Genomic DNA, 20,511 nt, shown 5'->3' with positions numbered 1-20,511 from the left:
CTAAAACATCACATTTTCGTAATATTTCGGTGGCAAAGACAGTTTGAGGTCAAAAAAAGGGACAGAAACGGAGTGAAACACAATGTGCGAAGTACATTGGAAAGATGGAAGGGAAGATGGAGGGTATCCCTTGCTGTCTCTCGGTTCTCCCCGGAATCGAGCGCGTATCGCGGTCGTTAACGAGAAAGCTACGCGTAAGGAAAGTCGACCTCTACGTCGGCCTATTCATCGAGCCGTTCCACTCTCGCCTCTCGCGTTCCACCATATTAAAGGCCGACGCGCCGCCCGAGAGGTCATCCGTTATCGAGAGCCAAGGAACTTATTACGGCCACGTTAAGCCCGCCGTTTTAACGGCTTAGCGAAACTCGTCGACGTGACCGCGAAACAACCGATGCGAAATTAGATGGTGAAAAGAGTGGACCAAAAGATTACGCTTGTACGGTAAAGGTGCCAATTATGAGATACTTTTTCTTAAAAGCTTACATTTTCTTTAATTGTAACTTTTAACTGAAAAACTTTATGTGATTTTATAGCTAGTACATTCAAGTTCTATCACCAAAAAGTATTAATGCCTCAAATGCGTATTTTATTTGTTACAATGATTTTTCTCAGACTTGAAAAGTTCGTTTGTTTTGAAAAAGATATCCTAATATAAGATAGTAAAGTTTCCTAATATGAGACGGTCTTATGTTAGAAAATTAAATGCGAAAAGAACACGCTTTCAATTAAAAACCGTTTTACTAATTATTATTATTATATTACATAAATGTAACATCACAGGTACTTTCTATTATTAGTTAAATGCTATAGAACAATATACTACAAAACAGAAAACAAAGACTTTACTTTTTGGCACAAAAAAAAATTATAAAATATCTTTAAAATATTTTTTATATCTATAAAAATCTATCAAATTAAAATAACATATCTTAGAGATTCAAATGAAAAATTCATCTTACTAACAAAGAGCGCACAAAAATTATATGTAAATTTATAATATAATATTTCTTAGATAAATATTATTACAAACATTTATTTTAAGTTCAACTTTTTCATATTTTATGTTTCCTCCTATACGTTTCACCCTAGAAAAATAATTATAAAATTTTGATTTTGAAATTTTTCCGAAATATTTATGTTATGTTGCAACAACTGTGCTGATATTTTGTGGATTTATATCTCTGCAATATTTTTGTAATGTTTCATTGCAATTTACAATATTGCAACGTTCCTGTAATTGCAATGATCTGTGCTATGTGGGAAGGTATTGCAATGTTAACGTTTTTAATATTTCAAAAGAACAACAAAAAATAAAAATCTTACTTTTGGCATAAAAAAAATTATATCTTTCAAATATTTTTTATATCTTGTATCTATAAAATTAAAATAACATATCTTAGAAATTCAAATAAAAATTTATTAAAAAATTTTATTAATAAAAAATTTATTAATAAATATTTATCGTCCCAACAAAGAGCGCATAAAGGGGTATAGTAATTAACCTTTTAAATATTTCAAAATAAAAAACCAACAAAAAAGTAGAAAAAAATAGAAATTTACATTTTTGATAATTTATTCTCTTATTTATTATTATTGTTGCATTTGACGTTAATAAAAGTGAATATCAAGCTATTGCTATTAAATTATGTTGTTTACATCCCTTTTAAGTAGCACATTCAAGAATTTTCTTTAGCGTCGTTAACAAAATCACACACTCGTCCGTACACGTGCGATACGCTGCTGTCATTTACATACGATTTCACGGTTATCTATTATCAACATGAAAGTAACATTTATAAAGAAAAGTGGTCGCGTTTGTAAAATAATTGAGGATCTCGTACTAAGAACCTCTCTATATTCTATCTTGGTTTTCTACATCTAAATGCACACTTGTTATTATTTTTCTTTTCAAGCACAGTATGTTGACATGTTTATTATATATTATATTTATGCACACACACTTAGAAACGTTGTATATTTGCTCTTTCTTTCTTTCTATTATTTTGCGTCATTTCAATAATGGAACAAAATGTAAATCTCATCGCAATTACAATAAATTATAATAAAAAATACATATTCTAGAATTATCATTATATCATTATATGATGGAAGCTTCTTAATAATCTTGAATCGCGATACAAATAAATCTACAAACTACCTGTGAAAGAATTTGGGATATCGAATAAATTCTGAAAAAATGTATAAGATCGATTACAATGTCGATTAAGATCGATTACGGTATTATCTAGTTTGCACTTGAATTCAGCGCATGGAAAAGAGAAACGTGAAAGAGGAACGTGACAGCTTTGATCAAAATGGAGAACTAGATCGGATATCAAGCTGTACATATACCAGCACATTTAGCATCACTGAATCTTTTATCGATACTCTTTTAAACCCGATTGTTCGCGCGAGAGTTCAAGAGTTTCTTTCTTTTCTTTTGTAATCCTATTTCCACACCAACGCAATATCAAACATTTGTCTTCTCGATAACGATATTTTTAAATCGTATTCTTCTTTATTTATTATAACGAAATTATGATGTATTATTTTTCAAACAAGCGATTTGTTTTTATTAAAATAAGGAAAGATAAACGATACTGTTTTGCCTTAATAAATTATATGGTTTTATTTGTGTGCATTTGCCATCATGCTTCATGATACAAGGGCGTTTTCGCAGAAATACGAAATTTCGCACTCGATTCTATTTTGATGGAAAGCAACGGTATACTATCATGAACGGAATCCATCGCGCACTGAGATGCTCGATATAAAGTTTAGACTCGCTCTTCTCAAATTTATTTTCTCGCCAAGTAAAATATGTATACAGATATATAGGTACATCGAAAAACTTTTCCATATTCGAACCTTCCCTTATCACTGCGCGTTTAAGACACGTGTACGTGTAAAGAATGTAGAATAATAATGTAGAATATTCGGAAAAATGTTGAATAAATTTAATTTTTTAGGGAAAGAGATTTACAATCGATATATTTTTAGCTTTTGAAATTTTCGCGAGAAAATTATCAACGCAATTGCAATTACAAAAGTAAAAAAATGAGAAACAATACTTTTCCTTTTCTTTTTCTCTAATTAGAATAGATATGCTGGGGCACATTTTTCATCTATTTAATTTTCATCCATAATTCCGGAAGATGGAATTCATACCCAAATTCGGTAGAAAGACAAAATCGTAATACGCCCGTAATTTGCCCGCAAATCTCGGTGAGACAATTCATTACCCGACCTTCTTCTAATTCAATGAATTATCTATATGCTACCGTATAGGTGCCGAATTACCGCCACATTCATTCATCCTTAATCCTCCTTTTGTTAAATGGGACCGGAAATAAATTGATGGTTGTGCATATACCAAATTTCTATCCTTTGCGATTTTCTCTTAGAACATTCAGCCGCAACCAGCACAATAAACTCGGTAGGCCATTAAACGAGAGACATATTCGCAAGTATAGACGATATAAAAGATGTTATTGTCATGCCGAAGTACGGCGATCCTTCGTTTTGATGAAGAGCGCAAGACTTTTCCGTTTCCGTATTTTTCAACGATTCATATAGGTACAGTACGTTTCGCATGTATAAAAAGTTATCATGCCGGATAACAACTTCAAGAATCGAAAGAAAAGACTGATACACTTTTTTCGCTTTTTTCGCAATATCTCGTGAAAGTTCAGCATGTTAAACTTTTTTTTTAAATTTCTGTTTTAATTGGATATATTATATATATTATATACATTTAATTATTGTATATATATATATATATTTAATTATTGTATATATATATATATATATATATATATATATAATATATTATATATAATATAATATAATATATTATATATTTCTTTCAAATTATTTGAACAATTCCATTATAATATGTATTACTAATCTTTCCGTTAGTTATTATTATACATTGATTGCGCATTGAAATGCATATAAAAAAACTTTTAATGTACGAATAATTGAATTGAAAAAAGTATTTTTCTAGTGGGCACATAAGGTAACTGTCCGAATTGTAAGTCATATCCCAATAGTAAGTCACGTTTGCTTTTTAATTTATGTTATTAAACAATTAATTATTAAACATACTTAAAAAGAAACATATCATTATACATTATTGCATCATCTATCAGTAAAATATCACATTTTTAACTTAACTGAAATATTGCAAAAAAATTAAAAAAAGAATTTTTAACTGGCGACGTTTTTGTTTAATCTGCAGCATGAATGTCAATAGTAAGAAAGACTACACAATGAAATAAGCTTATATTTCTCTGCAAAACAAGAGATATGTTATTTCGTTTTGCAATTGGGACAAAAAGATTATAAGCGACTTACAATTGGATCATCAATAGATGGTTATCAAAATTTAAATAATTATTTTATATACAAGTAAAAATATTTTTATTTTAATTAAATATGATAGCTAAAAATTCCGAGAATTATTATGTAAAATATATATTCGACTTATTATACTCCTTTTTTTAAATATAAAAAAATCCTAGTCAATAACCTTAAATAATTTATAACTGGGACAGCTACCTTACTAATGTACTTTGAGAATAATTTGCCTTCAGCTTGTCAATCTAACATACACACACACACATGCATTAATCTTCCAGTAAACATTTACATTATATATTTACGTTATTATACGATAACAGAAAGCAAACATTTATCTACTTAATGATATCAACTAAAACCGTAAGATATCGTAATGCATATATGTTTCTTTCTTTTCTCTTATTTAAATTTTTGATGAAATATTTAATACATTCAAATCGTGTCGTTATTCACAAAAATATCACAAAAAGTATTACCGTTATATACGCAGACTGATAAATTATTATAGCAACTTCCAGCAGCTCTTGCTTTGCAAATTATAGGAAAATAATAATAAACCGAACCTATCCGATGCATTCTAATCGACGATGAGCAAGAAATCCGCTTACTCTTCGCTTCACGTAAACAGTGAGGAAGAAACGATAAAACCTCTATATTGTGCAGCGACATTCATGAGGAGGGAGGGCAATTAGGGGGATGCAAATAATCGTCGAACCGGAAAAGAAATAAAGGAACACCTGTCCGATTCCCACGTGGATGTTTCCTCTCATTTTATTTCGCGTTATTGCACTCTCTGCACTATCGTTTCAACACGTGTACCATATGTATGTACGTAGTACACAAATGCTATAATACTTTGTTGCTGCTAATTGGCTTACGATCGATAATCACGCAATTCGAGAACTTAATCCCACTTAATCGCAAACACGCGTGGCATGATGTAAGGTGTATTATGCGGACACGTTTGTTTATTAACGTTTACATGCTCATTAATTTTGCGTCCTCCTAATTCTTTGCGTTAAAATGTAATTTATACATCCATTTCAAGATATAAATTAACGATCGTATGAAAGATAAAAAATCATGAAAATTGTCGGTGCCTATTGATATTCAGCGAAATATATATATTATTTTTTAGCGCGTAAAGAAAATCTTTCAAACTCTTTTAAATATTTCTTTAAAAAAATTTGCCGGCTTCCATCGCAATTTATACAGCGTAGAAAGAATACTTAAACTTTACGTATCCCCTTCTACAAGAGTCTGCGATATCTGCTTACGATAGTAGTAGGTGGCAAGTGCCAATAGAGCGAAGATATCGGACGTAAACGAAACGTGCATGCTTCACTATGTGACCAGAATAAAACGGATTATATATTTGTATCGGAAACTGTTAACCTTTGACCGTAAGCGATCGTGTACGAGAAATCTCGCAAAATATTATCGTACCTCTTAGGTATGTGTATCTCTAAAAGTGTATACGTATATTGATCATCTGTCATGAATATTGCCACGGTTTTTTACCCCTCTTTCGTCGACTCATAAATCAAATTACACATATCTCCAACTCAATAATAAACTTCGATAATGATTATAAACAGTAAGCGACATAATTTTGCGAAACGCGAAACTATGTTTCGTTAATGAAATCAAGAAGTATCCGTCGCTTGAACGAGATTCAAATAATTCTGGTGGAAGTAATTATTGTGAGAATAGAGTAAAAGCGAAACGATGAACTCACCAGTATGTGTACGTTGCTACAAATTAATTTACGTTGCGGTGGCCAATGTGATGTCCTTATTAGCGTAATTACCGTCCGAGTGGATGCGATGACTAGGACGAATAACGAAACGAAATGCTTTTGCTCCGATGCATCTAAGTCACTTTGAACAGAAATAAATATCACCGTTAATAAATGTGAAAATGCAAAAACTTGTAGGATAAAATTATCAAAGAAAAAATGTATAAGAAATATACACGATTTTTTAAACAGAAAAGATTTATGCTTCAATAAAATATAATTTTCATTTATTATTTTTTATAAATAAATGTGTAAATATGTGAAAATAAAATAATGTAGTAAAAGATATATACAATATATATATATATGTTGCGTATAAACGAAATATAAAATCTAATAAAATTTTTCTCTCTTGACTGTATAATATAAAGTTAAGAAAAAAAATAGATTCGCGTATAATTATAACTATTATTCTATAGATATTGACAATTCATGAATAGACTGTATTTTCCGAATTCCAATTTATCTCCATTTTTCACTTTTTGAAAACATTCAATAAATTAAATTAAATGACTTTTTAAATGTAAACGAGATCTCACCTGCTACTTTAATCCTCAATTGTGTAAAGTTTGAAAATCTTCTCAATTTCTTCAATCCCGTAAGTATTATAATTCTCCTTCAGGACGTTATCGGTCCTTTATCGGTGCTTCATTTGTCAATGTGGCGTAAAAATTGCATAATTACCTCTCACGTAATATGTCTTTTCCATTTTATTTCTATCTTGACTAATATACCTTACATCGCATAAAGACCTGTTTGTCGAGCGTATTTTTGCTCTTCGTTAACAGACAATTTGCATATATTAAAGCTGGTTTTTATTATCATAAACACTTGTTCGTCATTTCAATCTTCTGAAAAGTCTAAGAAATTCCTAATCATTCGTTCCTTCGATGTTTATACATTACACTTGATCTTCCCAATGTACTTTCTTCACGAGTACGCGAGTTCATTGACATCCGGCCACTGCCCGATTGTCCTCTCTCGACTTCTGTCTCCTTTCACCGATTCACCTGTCCTTCAATATGTCAAATTCTGACTGTTAAATTTTCGATTCTTCTTTCATAAAATTCGAAATTCGCGGAGGACCCATCACTCATCAATTTTCCTTTCCTTCGTTGCGTGCTTTTGATCCAAATATCTTCCACGTTCCATCTGCATCATCTCGATCACGCGCAACAGAAAGAAAATTAACTAAACTCACCAGCTCGATCTCTCCGATAATCGTGATATCCCGATACCGCGCTCAATATAATATCTTGTGATAACGAACTTTCTCTCTCGATCTTTCTTATTTAATCACTGAATTCGTCGATCTTATAAAAGGAAGGAAAAAAAAGCTCACTGATCAATCTACGACGGATCGATTTATCGTCGCGGAAATCTTACGCGCGCAGGTGATCCAGCGTGATCGAGAACACGCAACGCGTAATGTGCCATACCCTGGGGCGGCGATCCAGACAGGTAGGATCGAGCGCGAGACACCGGCCGGTGTCGGACCTCGTGGATGTGCTGCTGACTTGTTGGCTCGTGTCGCGGAATAACGTGTCGCGCGCGACACACACGGTGTGGGTGGAGTGCGCCCCTCGCCGCCGGGTGGCCAGGTCGGCGACCGTCGTGCTCCGGTGTCCTGGCGAATGGCTTGTACCGGCGGCGCGCTCGCGACTGGGATCCTGGATTTCGGATGAGGGCTCGCTCTCAAGAATCAAGCACGCAGGCGCCGCGGACTCGCCGTCTCTCTCTTCCTCACGCGCCGCGCCGGCTCGCCTCGGTTCTCTCTGTCTTCCTTACTCACCGCCTGCCTGCTCCTGCTTACTTGCCGGGTGGCTGATACCGGAGTAACCTACCCCTGCCTGTACCTACCCCTGCCTGCCTGGTTACCTGCCTACCTTTCCCCGTCTCTGACCCTGCCCTCTCTCTCTCTCTCTCTCTCTCTCTCTCCCCCCCACCTGTCCCCATGTATCTTAGAAAAGACGTGCGTGCTATAAATAATTATCACGGTGACGTAGCCTCGATGACATACAAGCGCAATCGCTCCTGCTTCTTGACGTAGTTTTCGCTTAATGACGCTGAAATGCGTATGTCCACACGGTGTATCCATAATAAACGCATCAAGTTAATCGCGTCAATCTGGTCGATTGGCCTACAAACAGTCTAATGTAAGTGAAAGCGATTACGTAGTAAACGATCGCAAAAGTGTACAAATAATGATAATTTAAATGATTTACAGTAATCTTACTTCAGTTTGTTTCTTTCCTGAGAAAAAAATCTCAACTATATTAAGTTATATACATTTTCTTATAATTTTTTAGTTGCTGAATACGAAAATATCCGTTTCATTGGTTTAAGCTCGTGGGAAAGTCGTCAAAATTCACCTTAAATGGTCGAAATAAGTCATTTTGAATATTAATTTGATTAGTGTCGATTTTGTTGCAATTATTTATATTATAGTTAAATCGAATTAATATTCAAAATGACTTATTTCGACCATTATTTTTATTATAGTTATTTTTTATATTATTTTATTATAGTTATAGTTAATTATTTATATTATAATTTAGTTTTAGAATTTCTTTTACCGAAAACTAAAGAAACACTCTTAATGAAACACTTTAGAAATGCTAAATCTAACGTAGCAAAATCAATATAATATAAAAATTAAAAAATAAATAGTCAATTTATTCAAGAATCTTAAGTCTCATCAGATACAACTGTGTACATTGTACAGTTTTAAATATCTTAAAATGGACTTCCACTACTATTAAAGTTCAACTTAGAAGCGCGTTAAGTTTTGTAGACCTTTGCCTGGAGCCCTATTATATTACTTTTCATATTATACAGGATATTAGCGTCTCGTTTTATTTATCAACAGAAATAATCTTAATCTTGTCCAGTTTCTTGGTTGATCGGATCCGCTAATGTTATATAAAGTTGAAATATCCATTCCTATATCTCCTTTTATGTTTTTGAAATTCTCTCTTCAACATTTAATTATTTTCATATAAGCACATCTAATGAGACTTAAGATATATTATATTGATTTTGCTACGTTAGATTTAGCATTTCCAAAATGTTGATTTAATTTTCAGTAAAAAAAATTATAAAACTAAATTATATATTAAATTATTGCAAAATCGACGCCAAAATTGAATTACTATTAAAAATGACTTATTATTATTTATTTAAGACGAATTTTGACCACTTTCCCACGTTTAGACCAATAAAACAGGTATTTCCGTATTCAGCAATTCAAAAACTATAAGAAAATATATACAACTTATGTTAAACTTTTTGGGCAAAAAAGTCAGCACATTTTACCCTCCTTTTATATATCATTACACCTACTACCTTATGAAAAATCTCATTATGCGTTAACTGTCATTCGTCGAGTCAACATGCAAACAGTTTCTTTCTATGATTTTTATCTATGCTTGTGCGGTTACGTGAGTCCTGTTAAAGTTGGTCTTGTCATTTTACTTGTCTAGTCTTTTGCTCATACGTGCCTTGTGTATTTTTGCCACGAGCCTGCGCTATCTACCTACACATTGACATTTATACTCCAGTGCACCGGCTGCCTGGGTTAGTTTGAAATTTTTTTATTCGTGTATAGGGAAAATTTTAATCCGGCTTTAATTTGGAAAGGCGTCACAAGAATAATTTTCATGAAAAAAAAAAATATGGATACCTCGGTGTGCTTCGTAACTTTTACGGTAATAATAATGATGCAGTAATGACGCAAATAATTATACTAATAGCATTCTAATAGCGAATTTTCCACACATATGAGATTACAAATGCATACTGTTAGGATTGCAAGAGCATTGTATCGGTCGCTCGGGAATCTACGTAAACTAACTAAATCCCGAGATAATGTGTATATTCAAGGGGTAGTTTATAACGATGTACACACGCACTTTCTCTGTCTATACTAAATATAACTTACGAATTAATTACTACGAAGTTATAAAGAGCGATTATACTAACTAAATGATGTACAGAATTAACATGACCTTTCTTCCCTTCGCTAATAAAGGCAGATCAGATTAAAAGGCATATTTAATTAAAGTGAGAAGAAACGAAGACGGATTCACTAGCAAATTCTAAAATTTAACTCTTTTAAATCTTGCTGTAAATTCTCAGCATGTTACAAGTAATGCAATTTACGCGTTATAATACATATATCAGCGTACATGTACATGACCTTGTACCTGAATGTTTGCGCAGTCTTTGAAGCGCGCATGTAAACATACTAATGCATGTTAATATATTTTCACTACACAGCTTCAACGAAAAGTGCAGGTTGATGCGAAGCACTTACCAGTTGCTTGTATCAGTTCGCCCACGCGATGTATATCGCGATCACTCTGGCGTATATATTGTTACGTAGCCATTTTCTATGTCGCTGCGTGACATTTACGATCTTTGCGTCGTGATACCCCTCGCAACATCCAGGCAAATCGAACGCATCGAATGTTCCTGTTGCTTTCAGCTCGATTGCGTGCGGAATAATATGTTGCGTTCGATGCGACCATTCCTACGTAAACGAGGTTGAGTCCTTTTAATTGTCAACATGAGCCAATTAGCTTTTGTCCTAGTTATTTCTTGCCCGTAATGTCGTAATATGTAATCTCCAGTATTATTAAAATTAATCTCGTATTTATTAAAATTAATAGCAATGTATGGTTAATTAATTATATATTTAATTATTATTAATAATTATCATTAATATTAAATTTAACTTAATTTTAAACTGCATTATTATTTTGTATTATTTGGTATTATATATATATAGTTACTATATGATTTATTTTGTACAGTATATTATATTATTTTGTATGTTATATTAACTAATTATTTATATAATTATTATTAATATTTAATTTAATTTTACTACATTATTATTTTATATTATTTAGTATTATATACATATAATTACTATATTATTTATTTGGTATATTAGGCGCAACACATTAGGTGTTATTACTTCTACCTCTATAAAGTTCGATGTAATATACCTATATTTTTCTGAATTTTACTTTTTTTAAATTTTATTCTGTCTAGCTTTTTCAAACGCTAAACACAATTTTTTTGAGCGGTCAATGTGTGTGAGGAATATTTTATCTTTGGCGCGACAAAAGAAATTTTCCGAGCAATTTTATTTCTTTTCCTCCTTTGTGTCTTTTAAATCTATCTTATGCGTTTTAAAAATAACTCGATAGAATATTGACTCGGTGGAGAAACGAGGGGATGTATACAGACGGGGCGCAATATATGTATAGCATAAATCTTCCGCATTTACGTTGCACAAAATTTTATGCATTTTTCAATATGCGCGCATAATGCTCGGCCGCAAACGGGATTTACCTATGGGACGTCACATCTAACGTCAAAATCATAATACTGCGGCCCGTACGTTGCGCGTAGCCAAGAACATGCTCCTCTGCGTCTTTTCACATCGCATTCGGAGAATGCCGTTGCAATAAATGTCAGAAACTGCAACCGTAATAGCAAGTTCGGAGCGAGCGTAAACAGGCCGTGCAATTAGACAGACGGATTAGCTCGCCAGCTATCCGTGTCCGTCTCTTTCACGTGAGAGAAGTTACATTCCATAGCGAATGTATACCGCATTCGCGCGAGATGACACGTCCGCGAAAATTAACGAAACAGGGGACTGAATTTTCCGTTACATAAACTTTGCAATATCGCGAGTGACAGATGTTCAGTTTATCAAGTTTTCCGTGTGAAATAAAATTTTGATAATCAAGCGATAACAAAAAAAAAAATATATATATATATTTTACCTTGAAAATAAAAATGTAAAATATAAATGTAGGTATATTATTAAAAATATATATATTTTTATATTTCTTATGCACGCGAAATTATATTTATTATAAATATTTTTATCATTTTAATTAGAAATAAATGTTTACAAAGACACGCATCTACAATAATAATCATTCTTTCGTCGATATAAATTTAAAAACCATGCGCGAAGTGGCGCGTATATAATCGTTAAATTGTCGGATAAAAAAAAACGACCGATACTTTGGTACAAAAGGTTAAAAACAGTGTATGTACTAAGCACGATTAAAATTCTGTATCGACCAACACATTATAAATGCCACGAAAATAAGAGAAAGGGCACGTTCAACAGTGGAACATGCGTTATATTATTTTAAAGAATGTTTTACGCGACAGATTTGCATATCACATATCGACTTTTTTTTATGTTACGTTTTGTATAAATGAGATGACGCTCAATCTTTTAATATTATTCTGCATAATTCAGGAAAATGTGAGATACAAAGAGTATTATATATATATATATTTATCTCTCTTTTTCCTTTTATAATTTTTTCTCAATATTTCTGACATGATATCTAATTAATTTTATTATATTTATAGTTATATATCTAAATCTTGCAAAAGAGAAACATGCTCATGCGCGTATATATACATATATGTTGCTCTTCTCTCTAAATATAAACATTCATGTGCATAAACCGCTTGTTATAAACCGCTTAATTGAATTGGCTTTTACTATACAAAGATATATAACATCTACTGCGGTTTGGGAAAAGCCCTTCAAAATACCAGTATGTTGTATATCGATGTAAGTTAGTATACTGCATCCCTATTAAACATGTACAAGATTACGTGTACTCGACCTTTATCAATATGGACCTCAAGGCAAATGCTTATTTGTTCTTTTTGGAGAGAATACCTACAAATAGAAAAAGAATTGCAGTAATAATAGAATTTATACACGAAAGAGTTCGCTTCTTTTTATAAACAAATTCATCTTTTTTTAATAATTTTCTAAAATTCTGATTCCTCATTTAAATGTTCCAATAATAATAAAATTGATAATAAATATAATAATAATAATAACAAAATTGATTGATTAAAATTATGTAATATACTTTAGAAATTGGAATTTTTTTAAAAAAATTCGAATGTTTCTATAAATATTCTCGGAAACATATTGTTATTACATTTTAAATTGCAAAATTCAAATCACAAACCAATTTTCTGGATCTGATCCTTCTGTAAAAATAAAATTATAATAAAATTCCTTAACGTATGCTAGTCACAAATTCACGATAAATTATATCATATCCCGGTTCAATAAGAGGTCTCATATTTGCTTGAGCGATCGAGCGTATAAAATTCGTTTTGGTTCAAATTTCGTGATTGGCATGCTGCCATATCATGTCTTGGAAAACTTTTGAAGAGGATGCCATAATCGACGAAAATCCGAGATATAAAAGTTATCTCGATTTCAAGTGAAAAATACAAAACAATTCGAAGTATATAGTATGCGAATACGAACAAATCCGTCGTGTCGTCGCATCTGACATTAGTAATTGCGTTTCGCCTCAATTAATACTCTGAATTAATTAGCCATGTAATTACGCGTAACGGTGATTTACGATTCTATGCAGAGATACCGTGTGGAACATTTGAGTTGTCCATCTCATAATTTTATAATTACGTGTAATCAAAAACACGCTCACATCCGTTCGTCAGATTTATAAAATCGTAAAGTATACTTCAAAAAAGTATTTTATGGAAAAAAATACTGCAAACGATAAATATACCTATCCTAAATTAATGTAATTTTTTATTCTGAAAAATATTTTTTATTTTTAATGCAGATTTACATAAAAAGAGAGAGATCGCATATTAATTTATATATATTTGTAAAAGGCAAAAAATAGATAATATATATATAATATATAATATATAAACCACTTTATCACAAACTGTATTCCAAGAAGATTATTTTTTACTTTAAAGTTGTCAAATGTGAGGACACACGAATTCTTAAGAGAACATAAATTTAATTATTATATATATATATATATATATATATATATATATAATATATAATGTGCTATATAGGCACACGTGCGGATAAAGTGGGAACTTACTATAGGTATATCGATAATCAATCGGCAACTTGGACGAAGTTACATGTAGTTTTGCCTACCATCTGCCTTCCTGTTGTACTTTCCGTGGGTTTCCTATTATTACGAAGCGGGAGCACCTGATACTGCCCCCGATTTGGTTTAGAGAGTTCGTCTAGGGATTGTAGGTCAATAATAAGATCGTAATCTTTCTAAGTCTCTCTTCCAGATACCAGTATGTGCATTAATCTGTTTTAAATAATTTTTTACACTCAACAAATTTATACTAATTAATTGCAAAATTATATTATATAATATATATATATATATATATATACATATTTGACGTATGAAAAGCTTAAGTTGCATGTTTTACGACGTTATCACGATTGATTACCTAAAGTGTTATGTAATCTTTTTAATTATTTAATTTTTAATTGTCGAAAGTTATGAGATATCAAGAGTGTTTTATATATATATATGTAATCTCATAACTTTCGACAATTAAAAATTAAATAATAAAAAAGATTACATAACACTTTAGGTAATCAATCGTGGTAACGTCGTAAAACATCCAACTTAAGCTTTTTATGCGTCAAATATCATCTGTCATATCGTCTATCAAAGTCTTGTTTAGGGTTTAAACTCAAAGTAAAATGCTAATAAAGCTTTTTACTTAGATTAAAAAAAATCATTATTTCCAGTCTTGTAAATATTCCTTTCGATTGCCTTCTTTTACAGATTTCGAGATCACACTTTGAGATTTCGCTTTAATTATGGAAATGTTTTGCAAGGCGAGAAGATCATCGAATTACACGTTAATTATCGAGCTAACAGCGATATCACTTTACTATAACGTTGTATTACGCGGTCTGTCTTGCCGTTCGGGTACTAACGCGTGTAGACACGCTTTAACCAATATCGGGGGTATGTGAATGTTCTTGATACGCGTCATTGGGAAACTATCGGAGAATATCTCTGCCTGCATCTACAGATGGACACGATACTCGAAACCTTCTGCAAATAAGGCATATGCATGCAGATATCTGCGCGCGTAGCGCATACTTGACTCCGAACGTATCCACTTTCGTACATGTGCGCAATCGAATACGAATTTATAGCGTCTCGACAACAGCGTCGATGCAGAAACGGAATATCATTTCCCAAGTGTGAGGATGCAGAATACCAATATAGACAGAATATATAGCCGGCGGCGGCAACAGTGGTCATATTCGGGTCACATATTAGCGAGATCTGTAATTGTCCCGACAGGTGCGTCGAAATATCGAAATAATAGACGCATGCAAATCAAGATATTAGATTTACTTTTAATTATAATATATGATTGATTGCTAAAAGAGTATGTGCGGACAAAAAGGAAAGGCTTTATAATAAACTGAATAATGAAGCGGTAATTAACAAAAAGCTTCGTATATACACTAGACACAAAAATTAAAGAAGAAAAACTTAATACTTAGGCCTTTTGTACGAGTAACTGGAATGCTTTTTACTTATAAATGTTGTAGAGTTCATGAAAATTTTAGCGGTTTTTGGTTAACTTCCATTGTTTTAAATAAAAAAGATAAAAGTGCAATTTTTACTTGATTTTTTAAGTAACAATTACGCTTTAAAAATGAATAATGATTAAAAAAATGATAGGAGGGTTTTAAAGTGCTAACTTTCCTCTTTAAACTAAACGGTTGATAAAGGTAATAGAGAGCAAACAATGCAGTGTATAGCAATTGATATGTCAAGTAATATATATCCAAATAAAAATAAAAATAAAAATAAAAAATGAAAAAATTATATGTATGAGAATATAATTAGTATAATGTGTAAAAATCTCATTAATTTAATACATAGAAGTAGACTTAAATTTAAAAATAAAAATATCCTCTTTAAATTGCTTTTTTAATGATTATTGTACGATTATTTTTTCACTAGTTATAAGCGTTTAAATAGCTCGATTTTGCTTTAATAATCTATAATTAAAATAGTATCTAATAAAATAGTAACTATATAAATTATAATAGTATCTCGGCGAAAAAAAATTATAGAACATTCGTTAAAAAAAAGAAATTAAACCAAAAACTCTGCTCTTTAACATACAATTAATGAAATCGTGCTCGGATTTTTTTTAATTTGGTATTCTTGGACAAATTTTTGAAAAATTTGTTCAATCGACGAACGTCGCTTTCTTACAATGTAATTTTGTAACAAATTGAAAGAATTGAAATTCATTTAAAGATTCTAAAACTTTAAGCTTTAAAACGCTTTTTTATTCTTATTCCGATTATTTTTAAGCAAGTTGCAACTATTTGAAAATTGGCCTTTTTTAAATGGAAGAAAATGGTTCTTTAATTTTTTGCGTAGTGTATATTCATGTCTTATACATAGGTGAAAGCGATTACTCTCTTTGTCGTTGCATCGAAGATATTAATTATTACGGCAGTAGTCGTATTGTTTATAGTAGACGGTTTATCGGAAAGCCATTTGTCTCCAAACTATTTGTAAAGATAGAAAAGAAACATTCACGAACAATAGGAAGCACGCATTCGAACTGAACGTTATATATCACAGGATTACTCTCGATAAATGGTGAAGAAAATTTTTCACGATCGAAGGTCCATCGAGAAATAACTCACTGTTAAATAATCTTTTAAATAATATATTATGAATGATTTTTTCGTATATCCCAAAACTGGTTGAAATTATATTATAAGATACCTTTTCATTAAATTTTATACACATACATGTAAGTAAATAATTAAATCACGCACAGCAAAAACCTGTGCACCCATATGTTAAAATTTTCTTATCTTACCACGTTTGATTACTACTTCATTGTAAAATTAACATACAGTTGATATGTTATTATTTTTATAACAATTTCATACGTTACATTTATGTTAACTTAACACTTTGTGTATGTCTCTTAAAAATAGAATATTATTATTTTGAGTGCTTTTACCACATCATTACATTAATAATCAACATGTTTCAAAATCAGTTTAACATTCTACGAAAAGTTAAAATAAATCTTCGTGTAATCATAAATTTTAAAATATTCTGTCAATATTACAAATTATTGCAACTACTTGTACTTCATGTAGTTTTTAATTAATTTGTGTTTGTTATTTTTACATCACACTTAAAGTCACAATAACAAAAATAAATGTAAAGTTTTGTGTTATAATTACTTAACATTCTAGTTTGGCAATAAGTAACACACAATAATTTGAGTGATTTTAACTTAAAATTTAGAATAAACTTTCTGAGACATAAAAAAATGTTAAAATTAGCATTTTATTTTTTACTATTTTGCACACAAAAAATTGTAATAACATCTAGAAAACATTTCTGTAAAATCATATATATATATATGTTTATTAACAAATAACGTGCATAATTATTTTTAATTCGTAAACAAAGGCGATCTGCAAGCTGTGAGATGGAATAAATAATAAATATCGACTTTATGTCAGCGGTGATTGAATGAGGTGTATCTTGTAGAACATTTGCTGATTTTCATTTTACTATAAGCATATGCAAATGCGTCCAATGGCAAAATGAATATTCATGGGTCTTAATCAGAAAAGAGAGAGAGAAAGAGAAATTTCTCTGGCTTCGGTATAATTAATCTGTAATCGTACGCCAGTTTCAATGACAATATATGTATGTATTATGTATATATATCGAGACAAATCGCGCAGTTAAAGTAAACTTCGTTCCTCCTGCAAAAACACGCGTTCGTTTTACAGGCGATTCTCTTGCCGTCACGTACACGCACAATGTCCGTTTACTTTGAAATAAAACGGCGATTTACATCCGGCGTATTGCATCGAATCCATTTTTACTGGAATCATAAATCCCGCAGCGACGCAAAATGACATCCGTGTTTAAAATCTATCGTGTTCGCAGAAACGCGAAGAAGAGCCATCGCGAAACTCGCCGGTCGTTATTTCTCGTATCACGAGACCGTGGATTATATAAGTTTCGTCAAAAGAAACTTTTTTTTCTCCCATTTCACTCACCGCGTGACTTTAAAAGAAATCGCCGGCTCAGCAATTTTGCGAACAGCCGCGTTTAAAATCACAACATTTTTAGGAACTCGCAGTGAAATTTGTGAATCCGTCATTTTTATCATCCAACCATCAACCTACCTTTTCGAATGACCTACTCTCTCTTTCCCTTTGAAGCAACTTTTTTTTTTCTTCCTTTGTAATATCACCGCATTCATGTGTGATTTCAAAGCTCGTCTGATGTCAGAAACGATAATGTTATTAGAAAACTGACATGAATAAAATTTTAATAAGAAATAATTTATATTATTTATATTATTTATAATTTATATATTATTTTTATCTCTTGTATAAAAATAATATAAATATGATATTCTTTGTTTTTAATAGTTCATCAAATTGTGCGTGTAATGTGGCATATTACATACACTTGAACTATCTCATAATTAACTTCATTCGAGATTAAATTGTGACAGTAACTTTAACGAGAAATTTTAACTAAGAAAACCGAGCACTTTATAAGTTTCACAGCACGTGAACGTCCGCATCAAAGTCGTAAAAATATTACGAGACTAACAGTCCAGGGACCAATAACTATTACCTTCTTACGCGCGCTAAAAAGTTTATTTTTATATTTATTTTTTTTATATTTTTATATTTATATCATTTACTACACTAGAACGTGTATTTTTATACATATGTATTTTTATACATATATGTAATGAATGCAAAAACATAATTTTTTGCTATACGTACATTTTACATTTTATTAGTGATGTTTTCACAACATTTTAAAACGAGAATATGATATAAGTGTATTTATAGGAATATTTTTTTTACAATTATTTTTACAATTAATCTTATGTTTAATAATATGTATAAAATTATTATTATATTTTAATTTAATTATTTAATATTTTAAAGTTTATGCTCTAAAAATAAAAAACATATACATATACACACACATTATTTTCAGATTCAAAATTATAAATTCTCTGCTACGAAACAATTAATGTAGAACACTAGCGAATCCTCTATTTTTGCATTCGAGACAAAAATATCATAAACTGCCAATACGATTCTCGTTAAATCCAATCGATGCAAATACAGGATGGAGAGATGAGACGTTCAATTAATATTCATTCAAGTTGTATTACAAGGAAAAAGCCTCTAAATACCACTAATCGCTCGATTGTCCGGAACATAATTAAATTGCGCGATATAAAGAAGAAAACTCTTTCCAAGCTTCTTTTTGCATTCGACAATGATTAAACGAACGAACACAACGAATTCTTAGGTACTACTTAACTTTAATACCCGGCTTGCTACCTTTATTACGCCTATGATAAACTTTTTAATTTATTTTTATATTCAACGTGTTTTCCTTGATATCAGTGAATTGAATTAATACAGAATTGTACAAAAGAATAATTTACTTTATGTAAAATAATGATTTTTTTCCACTAACTAAATTGTAAAGGATTTAATTACGACTTTACAATAAATCCATGAAATTCGAAAATAAATTTTAGATAAATTTTATAAAATTAAATGTGACAGAATATTTTATTAAATTTACGATATATATAAAAATGTATTTTGTTATTTTATTGCATTGAAATAAACAAAAGCAGATATTTCTTTTAAATATTTGGATGAATAATTCAATATAAAAAAAAAAAAAATAAATAAAATTGATCGATTCTTTTTAGCGATATATATTTATGAAGAGACGTTGTCTTTTTCAAGATGCCATTATCTTTAAGCTGTTTTATTTATAGAAAGTCGTACTTAATTCCAAGTTGTTTTTCTTTATGCACGCAAAAGGAGAACTTATAAAACCAATAAAACTTTTTTTTCAGAAAGAATCCCTTGTAAATGGGAATCCTTCGTCTCGTTGCAAAGTTTGCCAAGCATAAGAGAATCTCGGTCGTACAAAATCAATGCCTCTTCGCAGGTTCTCCCGATATAAAAATATATCCTCTCGAAATTGAACGCGTTTGATGTCTTCCGTTGTAAGGAAAATAAGATTATCAATAAGGAAAATGTTGCATAAAAATTTCGAGAAACAAAATTTCAAAAGTCAACACCTTGCTATTCTAGCTTTATATGATAACACGACAAATAATAATATCAAATTTCCGCCGCTGCTGTTTATCTTCTAACAATTTCTCCTTTAATTTCCTTCCACTTTGTTAGTCAAATAATTTAGCAACTTGTGAAGAAATAGTTTATTCATCTTGAAACTGCATATCCTATATAAACTGACACTGAGATATCTTTTACAAAATTTATTCATTAAAATACTATTGTTATGTTCATGGAAGCATTTGCATCCTATTGTTCTCTCAATATATTATATTATTATTTATAAAGATGCTAAAAATATATAATGAAAGAAATTGCTTCTTTCAAGAAA

The 20,511-nt window shown here is 30.9% G+C and overlaps 1 protein-coding gene across 2 annotated transcripts in view; it reads right to left on the bottom strand.

Moving 5' to 3' along the window:
- The window catches only part of LOC140664691 (uncharacterized), a 60,548-nt gene extending 52,595 nt beyond the window's left edge, over positions 1-7,953 (bottom strand). The window contains exons 1-3 of one of the 2 annotated variants that reach the window (XM_072890049.1): positions 7,600-7,953; positions 6,700-7,321; positions 6,101-6,242 (exon numbers count right to left, since the gene is read on the bottom strand). The gene's annotated coding sequence lies outside the window, so the exon portion shown is untranslated. Of the gene's footprint in view, positions 1-6,100; positions 6,243-6,699 lie in introns of both variants that reach the window. The other variant, XM_072890050.1, reaches the window with a different exon arrangement.
- Positions 7,954-20,511: the final 12,558 nt, after the last annotated feature.

Source organism: Anoplolepis gracilipes, chromosome 4, assembly GCF_047496725.1.
Source record: "Anoplolepis gracilipes chromosome 4, ASM4749672v1, whole genome shotgun sequence".
In the NCBI taxonomy this organism is placed as follows: domain Eukaryota; kingdom Metazoa; phylum Arthropoda; class Insecta; order Hymenoptera; family Formicidae; genus Anoplolepis; species Anoplolepis gracilipes.
Note: the sequence above shows the minus strand (reverse complement) of the source record. Positions and strands in the feature narration are given on the sequence as shown.